General features: G+C 37.4%; 1 pseudogene; it reads right to left on the bottom strand.

Moving 5' to 3' along the window:
- Window positions 1-5,477: 5,477 nt before the first annotated feature.
- Window positions 5,478-13,930, bottom strand: part of LOC139707388 (rho GTPase-activating protein 29-like) — a 99,500-nt pseudogene continuing 91,047 nt past the window's right edge.

Genomic DNA, 13,930 nt, shown 5'->3' with positions numbered 1-13,930 from the left:
GTAATGTCTATAAAGTGTCTAATATCTATTGTCTCTAGAATTTTTCTTCAATGGGAAAATATTACAAATTCTATTCAATGTACTTCTCTTATAATTTTTTTAAAAAATGTAAATCTGATCTGACCTATATGAAATTAACCATGGATGTGTTTGTTAGAGACATCTGATTGGTTTACAAAGTTTAAATGTTAACTATTAAATGTAATATCAAGTAATCAAACTTTTTAAATTCCATAAGGTAAAATAATTAAGCATTGTTGGTGTTTTCAAATTTTGGTACATTTAAAAATATTCAAATTACTTTACATTATCCCCAAAAACTAAAAGTTAAAAGTCCCAGCGGGTATAATTCTATATTCAAATAGTCAAGAGGTTTCAACTGCATTTCAATTAGAGTACTATAAATATATTTCCTCTTATTAAAATGGATTAATTTATCTAAATTCAGAAATTGACAAGGGTTATTTTAAGGTATAAACAAAAAGAGGGATCCATGGATCAAAAATTATTAAAAGCTTCTCAATATAAAAATATATTTAGTAAAAAACATGTTTCCAGGTAAGAAAGTCTTTGTGTGGTAAAACATAATTATAATACATCTAAGTATACAAGAGGGTCTAAGTAAGTAATGTAAACATCTATAAATAAAGGAGAAATATTAAAATGTTTTTTTTTAACTAAGTTGTTTATATATGAAATACAAACAGTTAAAAGTATTCAAGGTTATTCCCTAAGAGCAAATATTAATGTACTGATATAAACAAAAGTTTGATTTACATATTAAAATGACAAACACTTCTTAAAGTATTAACAACATTGTGTCTGTTAAGTTTTATTCTCTAGAGCAACTAACTGGAAAAATGAAGGTTTGTATACCTCTGGTGAAACAGCAACATTTATTTTAGAGTATTGTTCCACATTACAGAGTCTAAAACTTGGTTGACATAAAAATATCAATAAAAATGTAGTATACTACTCTTCTTTACATATTAAGTGTGCTTGCTTACCTTGATTTGACCCCCAAATCTCGCTTTTGTGGATTTTTGGTTTAAATATGAGGCATAACTGAAGGTGGTATGTTACTCTGACCATCTCGCTTTTAGACAGTAGAGTGTCTGCTGCTGGCCAGCAATAAAGGCTTAATTGGAATGGCAACGTGTGGTCTGAGAGTTATTTCAGGGTCTCGGTATCCATATAATATTCACCCAGAGGAATTTTGCAGTCTGAGGCTATTATTCTCCTTTTAGATATGGCACTTTCTCCCAGGTGCAATGTAATCTCTTGAAGGTTTTAAATCCTCTATGGCCACGTACTGAGGTACACACTTACAGTCCCAGTAACTTGGGAGGCTGAGGCAGGAGTATCAATGATTCCAAGCCAGCCTGGTCAACATAGTCAGACCCTGTCTCAAATAAAAATATAAAAAGTGTTGGGGGTGTAGCTCAGTAATAAACTGCCCCAGGTACAAAATCCCAGAAAATACATACACACAAACACACACACACACACACACACACACACACACAGAGTCCAGAAGCCTCATGCATGCCAAGTGATTGCCATCAGATTCAGAAAACTCAAGGGAGCCAATACTGACCATGTAATGGCTTAGAATATTCCGTGATCACAATGTCACAGCTGATGATGCTACTGTGAAAGATTGCAGAATCAAAATGAAATTTATGTACCAAATCCTCACAAAACTGGAGGGCAGGGGACCATGCAGGAGAAGGTCCTTGAGCTTGATAGTTTGATAATAGACTTTCAGGAAGACTCTGCCAAAACCACAACATTACACCAAAAAATGGCTTCTAAACTCCTAAAGTTCCAAAGAAGATCACAGGATTCTTATCATTGGCTCTCAAGAGATTAAAAAAACACAGAATGGGACCTGCAACTTCCAAGAAACTCCAGGAGAGCCTTTCTTCTGCACTGCAGTGGAGTCTACGATGGTTCATTCTCAAGCACATTTTGAAACTGGTGGGCAATGATTCCGAAGACAATTAAAAACAGTAATGGCTTCCACGTGGAATGTTCCAGTTGAACATCTCTCAATCATCTGCTCTTTTAAGCAAGGTGAGGTGGGCCATGCCTGTAATTCCAGATTCTCAGGAGCCTTAGGAAGGAGGATGGCAAGATTCAGGCCAGACTTGGCCATTTGGTAAGCCTGTTTCAAAATAAATCAAAGAGAACTTGGCATTTGGCCCCTGGTACAATGCTCAGTACTGGATGAGGGGAGAGTAAGTTTTTATGCTTCAAGTTGGTTTTATCAACTTCGCTGATTACACGGAAACAGTAAAACTGAATCATCTCTGTTAAAAGTTGAAGTATTATTTCATAGGACATAACTTCTGTATTCACTTTAAATATGTTTCATCACTCTGGTTAAATGACTTATCTTTTATAATGATCTGGGACCCCAGGTTTCATTAAGTGCTTTAAACCTTTTGAGATTATTGACTAACTTGTCTATGATCAAAGACTGCATTGTCATTTGACCTTGAGGTAACATTGGGATGTTCTAGAGAACTCCATATTTGCTCAAGGGATTTCTAGAAGAGAGATATTAAGGCAATTAGCCTAATTTGATACGAGGGGGAGTCCTGTCAAATATGACATAACATTTTCAAGTTATATTTATTTAGATATTTTATTAATATTTGCTTTAAAATGGCAAAAATACATAAAAAATCTCATATGTTTTTAGACATAATTCTGGACACTATATTAAAACCTACGCCAATCAAATCACCTTGTTAATAACTGATTATCATAAATTCCCAACAGATTTTTAACCATGATGATTCTAAATGTTTAGCATCAATATTTTTCATTTGGGGGGGATGTGGCTCAAGCAGTAGCATGCTCACCCGGCATACAGGTGTACCTGGGTCCCATCCTCAGCATCACGTACATATAAAGATGTTGTGTCTGCCAAAAAATAAAAAAAAATGAATATTAAAAAATTCTCTCTCTCTCTCTAAAAAATAGAGTTATCATTTGGATTATTGCCCTGAACATAACTAAAATCAGATTAATTGATTAAGAAGACAAAAACTACTAACAAGTTTACTTGAACACAGGTCTATCATCTATCTATCTGTCCGTCTATCTAGCTATCTATTTATGTATTTATTTATTCATTTCTTTATTGTTGCTAGGGTTCAAACTCAGGGCCTCATGCATGCTAGGCAAATGCTCTATCTTTTCAAAATTGGAATTCAAAACAGGGTGTGGTGGTGAACACTTTTAATCCCATCTGCTGTGGTGTGAAGTGATAAATGCAATCAATAAGATTGTCAGTTATGGGTTCCAGATTAGTAAAAAATACAGATGATGGATATAAAATCTTGAAAAGTGAGATAAGACAATTATAAAGCAAGAACTCTCATAGGCAGGCCTGAGACTCCATTCTGCTGCCTCCTATGAAAGACTATTAAAAGAGCTGTTTCTGAGAAACTGAAATGACAGCTGTTTTCTTATTTAAAAAAAATTGCATTCTGTACTTTGTACCCCACAAATTGTACCCTACTCAGGATGCACTGGTGGTCATGGAGAGCTATATCCTGGGTTTGATGCTATTGTGCGTCTATATGACTTTGAAGTAGATTCTCATACTGATGACCCCCACCCAAATTCAGGATGTGACTGTCTAGCACCTGCTTGAACCCAGGACCGTGCTCAACTGAAATGCAAGGCTAATGTGCTGGCTTGCTGACTGGAAAATTTTGATCCTGCCTAGAGCCTAGAGGCCCCACTTATTAATGTTATAATTTCTATAATTGGCTAGCTTACATGAGGATAAGTAAGTCACTGATTTGTGGATTTTGTGCTTATAATGTCTTTGGATGGATCAGGAAGCTGCTCTCCTCTCACAGAGCTTGAGACTCTGTGGTGGGTGACAGTCCCTAGTCAGGTAAGTAAAGCTCTCTTTTGATTTGAAATTCAGACTTAGAGTGCTTTCAGGAGGGACTCCCCGTAATGCCATCTATTTAGCAGGCTAAGGCAGAAGGATCTCAATTTCAAGGCCTTTCTCAGTAATTTAGTGAGAACCTGTCTCAAAAAAAAAAAAAATAAATAAATAAAAAATAAAAATAAAAAAATGGGCTCCAGATGTAGCTCAGTGGTGTAGTTCCCCTGGGTTCAAACCTTGGTACCCAAACTGAATACATGAAAAATATAATTAACTAAATAATTAATTAATAAAAATGAAAAGAAGCTGAGGATGTATTTCAGTGGTAAAGCTCTCCTAGGTTCAATCCTCATTGTCAAAAAAATAAAATAAAATAAAAATACATAAATTCAGGGCCTAAATATTTTTTTAAAAAAATGATCACCTGTACTCATAAAATTTGTGCAAAAGTCTAACTCTTCATAGAATAGTAAAGGCTGCAGCTTGGAGATGAGATACCCAAGGCCTAATGAATGAGCAAAATTGAATTTAACAGTGATTTCCTGGTGGAGGGACTCTGAGAGCCACTCCCTCCAAAACAGCGTGATATGGTTGTTCTGATCGTTGGAGATGATCTCCAGTGGCCATTCTTGAACACCCTGATGCAGCAGTAAGTGGTCCCCAGGTCCATGCCGACCACGGTACCAATGTCCTTTTCTTGTCCTCCTTCTCCACCACGCTGCACAGAGCAGCAGCAGAACCGTGGCCATCAGAGAGAGCTTCATCTTGCCCTAGCTATTGGCCACTTGCTCTCCTCAGCAGACAGCCAGAGTCGCAGGCAATCCAGCAACAGGCCTCAGCTGAGAGGAGTGAGGTTACAGGTCTCTCACACTCCAGACGCCTCAACTCTCTCCGACTGTGTTGTCTCCGCCAATGTCTCAAACTTTTTAGTATTGAAGTGCATTTTCTTTCTACAATTGTATTAATTCCCATATGTAAAAATTGACAAGTAGAATGCTAGTAAACACAGATTCGCAAGCTTTTTGGCCACTATGTAAATATTAAAAAGTTAAGTGAATTGCCAATGCTTCCACACATGCTATAACAACACAAGTGGTCAAAGATGCACTAGAACATAATGTTGGAAAAAATATATTCATACCCAGTCAAGATTTTTCAGGCACTCGCCTTCAGAAGCATTTTATGAATCAGCACTATGTTTGCTCCAAAATAAAGCTCATTTTCCCCTACTGCCCCTATTTGTTGAGAACAATATTATACATTAAGGATGCATTTACATGGATCATTTTATAGAGAAAATTATTTGAAATTTAAAATTATAATACTTATTTTATGCATAACTTCAAAAACACAGAATTTAAAGACAATACCAGTGAGGCACTATCATTCTATATGACTAAAACACTACCATTCTATATGACTAGCAAACAGGATACAAGGCCAAAAGGCAAAATATACACTTTGGCAATCCTATACAAAAGGGTTTCTGTCACAACATTGTTTCATAAATAAACACAATACATAAAAATGAAACAAGAAAAAGAATAACTGAATTTTGACAACCCTACCCAAACTGTGGCATTTCAAATTCAAGGTCTTGTAACTCTTCCATTTGTTTTAGCCTGAGTCCCTGGCACATTGGATTCATGTCAGGCAGGCCGAGCTCCTCACAGTTCTCTTTAGGCTCAGCAGCTGGCTTCAAAGCATAAGCTGATGTGCTGTCTGCCTCTGGAACAGACTTCTCCACAAGACTCAGGGGTGTAAGAGCTGTGCTAGGAGGCACTGCTGCTGAAGGTGAAGCTGGTCTCTCCTCAGTCCCCCTGACTTTGCTGGTCAGAGTAGGTGGTTTGTAAAATGTTGTCCCGAGATGGGGTTGCAGTATTCTGGGTACTCTTGCAGGAGCAAGATGGTGAGAATGAGAGGACAGTTTCACTGGTGCCTCTCTTGCTGATCTGGCTGGCATGTTGGGCTGTGTGGAACTGCTAGAATGGTCACCACTAACCTTGATGCTCATTGTCCCCTTTTCCTGGAGTGTACTTGGCACAATCACTGTACTCGTGCCAGTTAAGTTCTTTGGTCCACATTCCTATCCCTGAGGATTTTTTTTTTTTTTTTTTTTTGGAATCTGCTGATTAAAACCATTAAATTGGGAGCCAACAGTAGCAGGGGTATCTTTTATATTAAGTCCTTCAAAGGTAAGATTCTGGCAAAACTCGTCTGAGTTGACATTTCCCACATTTCTGCTGTTTTTCTCATTAGGAGAGCTTGCAAGATGAAACTTATCTACAGGAAAACAGAAACATCTGATCTTTGTGCTTGGCATAGGCCTCTGTATATCATTTGTTGCCACATCATATTTCAGACTAACTTGTTTTGTGGTTTTACACATACTGTCCATCTTTTGTGATGATAATTCAAGTTCTTTGTTATCTGAAAAAGAAGAGTTTTTTTTTTTTAACTTCATGGAGCTTGGTTAATAAGGAAGTGGTGGTTATTTATGAATAGGCATTCTCTCAAACAACACGGTCTTACATATTTTTTCCAACATTATTTTCACAGTCATCTATGCAGAGGAATTAAAAATCCATACAATATTAAAGGCACATTCTTAATTAAAGCATTACTTTTAAAAATTTATCTTAAAAGAACAAATAATCACAAAGCACATAAAAATTTTAAAAAATCACTTCCTGAAGTAACTTATTTTAATATACTACCCATAAATGAGTATTTTCTGGGTTAGGATTTTCCTGATTTCAACAGGCAGACAATGGTAACTCTAGAACAGTAACACTGTTCGTTCGGTACACTAAAAAAGGCCGTGTCCTGAATCCCAAGGACTTTGTCTGTCACTTAATCTGCTTTCCAGCTACATTCTGTCCATACTAAGGGCAACACACCAGAGAGGACTTGGATGCTCTCCCAGCTGATCCACTAATACATGCCAGCATTCTCTGGTGAAAAGGAAGGTGGAAAAGCTGTCAAAATTGCCATTGTGCTACTGGTCCTGGAGACTCCAAATTTACCTCCTTCTCTTTCTCCTCTAGTCTGGTACGAAGGTCCCTGTTTTCTCACCTAGAAACCTAGCACCTCACACTTTGTCTTTGCTGCATGTACCCCAGAAGCTGCTGTTGCTAGAAAGGTGCAGCCCTCTGGCCATGATCCTCCTCTCCCTGCTGAGAAACATCAGACAACTGTGTGCCTTGCCACTGGTCTGATGGCTTTCCAACAGCCTTTTTCATAGCCCACAGTCCTCATCCCTGTCACCAGGTCCTTCTCCCATATCCTTGGGCAGTGGTTTACAGAGAGGTGCACACCAGCATCACTTGCAGGTCATCATCTCCTCTGACCTCCTTATTCAACTGAGGCTGCTGGCTTCTCTTCCCTGGTTCCCAGGCAGTGCTCATGTGATTTGCTGTCCTGAGCCCTTCTCCTCATTGATAGAAGGGAGCTGAGCCATTGTGGTTGGATGGCAACCACTAGAACATATTTAGAGTCCTGCAGAACTTCTAGCACCACTTCTAGCTGCCTGGGTGCTGGCTCAGCTCCTGCTCCAGTTCTTCCCTGGGCAAATCTAGTGCACTAGCCCTACCTGCCTTCTTCTATCAAGACAGACTCCTATGTGGAAATTGGCAGGTGGTGTTAATGATCTACTATAGAAAAAGCTCAGAATTACCTTGTATGTAATGAAAACTTCAAATATTTTAAAATTATTTATTGTTATTACCATACCTACCTGGGAATCCATTTCATTGGACAGGGAAACAAGTTTACATTTAGGAATGAGACAGGATGAGGTTCAAATCCTGAATCAATGATAATTTAGGGACATGACCCTTGGCAATATTTACCTTCCTCAGACTGTTAGCTATGGCTTAAATGAGGCCAAGTTTCATAGCACAGAAGTGCTAATAAGATCAAATCATAGAAATGGAATCAGTGAGTCCAGTGCTTCTCTTTGCAGAGAGGTAATGGACTGTCTTTGTTTTCAGACTTTCTCAGGCTACACTCATTGATATTTCATTAATTTTATATATCAAATTTAACATAAATGGCTATATGTTGAAAAATTCAGAGTTAGCCCTACTAAAGCAGTAATGAATGGAAGGTTTTCAACCCCCTTACCAGAAACCATTCACTGAAATAAAGTGATCAAAAAACAGTGAGCAATAAGACTGGAGCCAAAAAATGGAAGACATGTGTGCTTAATGTGCTAAAGTTAGGCCACAGGTAAAGGGACATCAAAAATCTTTAGGAGTCTATTTTTTGAAGTTTCAGGAGTCCATCTTTTTTTCTTTCTTGAATTTAATTGATGACAAGGAAGTAAAAGTGAAAAAAAAATCAGAAAGAGAACAAAAATAATTTATGAATTTCAAGATATCTTTTTACAAAAAAGAAACAAAGCATGATATTCATTTAAATGACATTCATTAAACTTTCTCAATGGCTAGCAAAGTTAACTAATAAAACCTTGAATTGTGAACTTACCTCAACTTAATTCACCGTTTTTTTTTTAATAATGAGAATTGTAGACGGACACAATATTTTTATCTTCATTTATTTATTTTTATATTGTACTGAGGATCCAACGCATGGCCTCACACATGCCAAGGCATCGATTTACCACTGAGCTACAAGCTCAGCTCTCACCTTGGTTTTTAATCATGACTTCTTGGCAAGGTTTGAAATATGCAAACATATAAGTTACATGACCACTCACCAATGAGACATGCATCCCATTTTTGCAATGCATTTTGCTTGCATTCTGATTCCTCAAATGATGTAGCCAATTCAAAATTTTCAATTTCAATATCTACAGTGTGGCTATTCTATTGATACAAGAAAATTTTTAAACTAAAAGCAATACACATCTCAAAACCAACAGTTCAAAGACTATTAACTTGTTAACATAAACATCACAAATTTAATGCAATTCTATAATGATCAAAACTCAATTGCTTTGAAGAAATATATTGTGACTTTGTGGAATGTTTTGTTGCTATTACGTTTGGAAGGAGGTCTTTTATCCACTCAAGGTGCAACAAAATAAGTAATACCTGAAACATTTTGTGGCTCTAGGGACCCATCAAAGACCATCTGTGCATTGGTAATGAGGAACTCTTCCAACAGGGCCTGATTGGTGTATGAAGCAAGGAAGGAGGAGATGGTACCAGGAGTGGTTGTAGGCCTGGTCCTCATGAGACAGGGTCCAAATACCACCCCAAGTTTTTGAATTCATCAGGTTTTCTTCAGAATGGTCTACTATCCTGAAAGGAAGAACATATAAAGTGTATGAGATTTTCCTAGTAGATGTCCTTAATGTTAGTTTACTATGACTTGACAAGCGTGGAGAAAACTCAGGCTATAGAAGACTACAAAACATTTGTCAAGGGTGAAGATGATGAGTCTAGGGAAATAAACCTTTGTTTCATTATGATAATTACCACACATCAAACTTAGTTTCAGAGTACTATATTAGGATAAAATGCATGTAAGTAGGAGGAACTACTGAACTCAGTAGCAGATTGAAAAAAAAACACCACTAAATATTGCTCCATCTTTGTATGTGGATATACTCCCTGTTTCTTATACTGGAAACTGAAACATCACTGTCAATTTCTCTTTCACTGCCCAGTTAGTTTTCTTTTTTTAAAAAAAATAATTTTTACCTAGACATGGACACAGTACCTTTATTTTATTTATTTATTTTTACGCAGTGCTGAATATCAAACCCAGTGTCTCACATGTGCTAGGCAAGTGTTCTACCACTAGCCACACTTCCAGCTGCCACAGCTAATTTTCTAGCCTAGATAATTCTCTCTCCTGAACATCTCTCTATTCTATTGCCACTATCAATGTTTTGGTTTTACTTCAAACACTCTCAGCTTGTTATTTCTATGACTATCCAAGGAAATATTTCTCTGCCTGGTTTAGCTATCAGGATGATACTAGATTCATCTATAAGTAAAGAAGCTGTGAGATATATATTTGTCTTTCAGAGGATTCATCACTGATGTATAGAAATGCATTTGATTTATGGGTATTTATTTTATGTCCTGCTACTTTTTAAATCCATTTATTATTCTAGTTTTCTGGTGGAGTTTTTTGGATCCTCCAAGTATAAAATTATGTCATTGGCAAAGAATGATAGTTTGAGTTCTTCTTTTCCTATTTATATTCCCTTGAATTTCTTTCATCTAATTGCTCTGGCTAGAGTGGTAAGGATTATGTTGAACAATTTTTAGATGAATGCTTCCAATTTGTCTTCATTTAGAATGATATTAGCCTTAGGTTTAGCATAGAGAGCTTTTACTATGTTGAGGTATACCTCTACTACCCCTAGTTTTTCTAATATTTTGAACATGAAAAGGTACTGTATTTTGTCAAATGCTTCCTCTGTATCAATTGATATAATCATAGAATTCTTCTTTTTAAGTTTATTGGTATGATGAATTACATTTATTGATTTTTGTATGTCAAACCAACCTTGAATCCCTGGAATACACAACTTGATCATGGTGCATTGCTTTTTTTCATATGTTTTTGTATATGTTTTGTCAGAAATTTATTGAGAATTTTTGCATCTATGTTCTTTCGGGATATGGGTCTGAACTTTTCTTCCCTTGATATTTCTCTGCCTGGTTTGGGTATCAGGGTGATACTAGCTTCACAGAATGAGTTTGGAAGGGTTTCCTCCTTTTCTATTTCATTGTTATTTATTTTACTTTATTTTTTAAAAAATAAATGACAGCAGAATGTATTACAATTCTTATTACACGTATACAGCACAATTTTTTATACCTCTCATTGTATATAAAGTATGTTGACTCCAATTCTTGTCTTCATACATGTATGTGTATAATGGTGTCCATCACATTCCATCATCCTTGTGAATCCCCTACCTCATTCTTTTCCCTCTCACTACTCTGCCGAATCTAAAATTCATCTATTCCTCCCATTGTCCCCCTTCCTACCCCAGTATGAGTCAGCCTCCTTAAAGCTGAGAAAATATTTGGCATTTGTTTTTTTTGGGGGGGGGATTTTCTAACTTCATTTAGCATTATCTTCTCCAATGCCATCCATTTACCTGTAAATGCCATGATTTTATTCTCTTTTAATGCTGAGTAAAATTCCATTTTGCATATATGTCACAATTTTTTATACATTCATCCACTGAAGGGCATCTAGGTTGGCTCCACAGTTTAGCTATTGTGAATTGTGCTGCTATAAACATTGATGTGGCTGTGTCCCTGTAGAATTCTGTTTTTAAGTCCTTTGGGTATAGTCTGAGGAGAGTAATAGCTTTGTCAAATGGTAATTCCATTCCCAGATTTCCAAGGAATCTCCATACTGCTTTCTGTATTGGCTCTACCAATTTGCAGTCCCACCATCAATATGTAAGTGTGCCTTTTTCCCCACAACCTCGTCAACACTTATTGTTGTTTGTCTTCATAAGAGCTGCCATTCTGACTGGAGTGAGATGATATGTTAGAGTAGTTTTGGTTTGCATTTCTCTGATTGCCAGAGATGATGAACATCTTTTCATATGTTTGTTGATTGATTCTATATACTCTTCTGAGAAGTGTCTGTTCAGGTCCTTGGCCCATTTGTTGATTGGATTACGTGTTTTTTTTTTTTTTTTTTTTTTTTTTTTTTTTTTGGTGCTTAGCTTTTTGAGTTCTTTATATACCCTAGAGATTAGTGATGAACAGATTGTTTTTAAAAAGGTGTTTCTGAGAAAATTAGATTAGAGTGAAGAAACCAGGAAGGAGATCATCAGGGACAAGAAGATCAGGGAGGAGGAAGTTAGGGAGAAGACTTGGGGGAAAGAAAATAAATATGTAAGCCACAAGGGATTTAGTGAAAGCATCAAGCAAACCCCTGTTACACACTGAACCACGTCCCAAACTCCCCCTTTTTTGGAGGAACTGGGGATTGAACCCAGGGGTACTTTAATACTAAGCCACATCCCTAGTACAGTTTTTTTTTTTAATTTTGAGTGGGGTTATCACTAACTTGCTCAGGATTTCCATTAACTTGCAATCCTTTTGCCTCAGCTCCTGAGTTGGTGGAATTAGAGGTTGTTCTACTGTGTCCAAAACAATCCACATTTTTAAAAACTCCCACCCCAAAATTTTATTCAGCAAAAGAACAAGGTACCCAAGTCACCATTTCTTTTTCTCTTCTTTTCCACCCCATTGGTACCAGAAGTAGAACGCAAGGACACTAAACCACTGAGCCACAGTTATAGCATTTTTTAAAATTCAGTAAATACAAGTTATAGGAAATGAGTAGTTCAATTATACAACATGTAGGGCAGATAGGCCTTTCCTATTAGTTCAGTTCCTGATTTCTGAAGCTTATTGCTTTGAGATAAGATGAAACATTGGACTGTTTCATTGAAAAATTAATTGAGACACAATTCCCTACTTTATTGAAATGTAGGCACTGAATGAAATTTACCAGTTTCATTTTGCTAGTCTTATTTGTCTCCCAGAAATTCCCTTGGTGGCCCTAGGGGTGTAGGTCTCTTTGGGCCAACACCAAGCAGATTTCAGAGCTGCAGTGCTTCTAATTGTCAAGAGTGCTCTTCCTGGTTCTTTGATTGTCTTCTCTAACTGGTGTCTCTGTTTGCTTCTACCTCTGCTCACACTTCTGTGCTATTGCATCTCTCACCTGGGCTTTGAGGCTGTAGGGTCTGGATCTTTGGACTCAATCAACCTTGGATTGAACATGATTGAAAATAAGTTCATCTGTGCTGAATGTTTAGAGTCTTTTTTCTTGTCATTATTCTCTAAACAGCAGAGTGTAAACTGCTATATAATATTCCCATTGAATGCTGTTTTATAAGGAACCTCGAGATGGCTTAAAGCACACTGGAAGATGTGCATACGTTATATGCAAAACTGCGTAATTTATACATGGACATTGAACGTGTGCACAGTTTGCTATACAAAGGAGGTGGGGTCCTGGAATCAAATCACTGTGGATAATGAGTGATGGCTGTACTTGGCCTTGGGCTAGGGAGTATAATTTTCACATATGAGTTTACTCTCTAGGTCACTTGAACACTACATATTTTCACACATCAACAATCATTGGTTTTGTGGTGGGTACCAGGGATTGAACTCAGGGACACTCGATCAATGAGCCACATCCCCTGCACAATTGTGAATATACTTTAGAGACAGGATCTCCCTGATGATCTTAGTGCCTTGCCACTGCTGAGGCTGGGTTTGAACCCGTGATCCTCCTATCTCAGCCTCCTAAGAAACTGGGATTACAAGCATGTGCCACTGTGACTGGCAACCATGGCTTTTAGAATCAAAAACGAACCCAGGTACATTTAAGAAGAGAGATTGTAAAGGAAGCATATGGTAAAGCCCACAAGATTATTGGCAAATTTAGGACAATGCTGTGGAAGTGGGCAGGGACCAAAGGAAGCTGGCTAGTGTTGTGATGGGCAAATGTGTTGCATCTGCAGTGGAGAGGAGAAATAAGTCATATTCACACACTAGTGCTTTTTTCAATGCTTTATTCATATAAATCACTCAATAAAATTTCACTGTATATGTTCTTCATCAAGAATATGATAATCCTTAATGCTGGGCACTGCAATACAAATAATCAATTCTAAAGTAAAAGTTCTAAGTTAACCCTGAGCCCAGAAAACACTTAATCATGCCAGACTCATTACAGACATTCCCTCTGCATGCTCAGCTCAAGTTCCAGGTTTAGAGTCTCAAGTCTAAGTGGTCCAGTGGATGCTCACTCACTCAGACCACAGTGATCAAGTCAGGAAATGATGGAGGCTTCTCCTGGGCTGCATGTGACAGCTGGTTGAGGAGACAGACTTAAGAGGAAGTCACCATTCTCACCAGGGTTGAGATGTGTCTGTAGAGTTTGAAAGCAGTGAGGACTATGCAGAGGATCAGGCAGATAATGACAAGAGTTGGGATATTAGTGCAGGACCTCATCGGGCTCTCCAGCATGTGGCCATGAGTGCAGCTGGCTGAA

The sequence above is a fragment of the Marmota flaviventris genome, chromosome 10 (assembly GCF_047511675.1).
Source record: "Marmota flaviventris isolate mMarFla1 chromosome 10, mMarFla1.hap1, whole genome shotgun sequence".
In the NCBI taxonomy this organism is placed as follows: Eukaryota; Metazoa; Chordata; class Mammalia; order Rodentia; family Sciuridae; genus Marmota; species Marmota flaviventris.
This window is presented reverse-complemented; position numbering and strand designations above follow the sequence as displayed.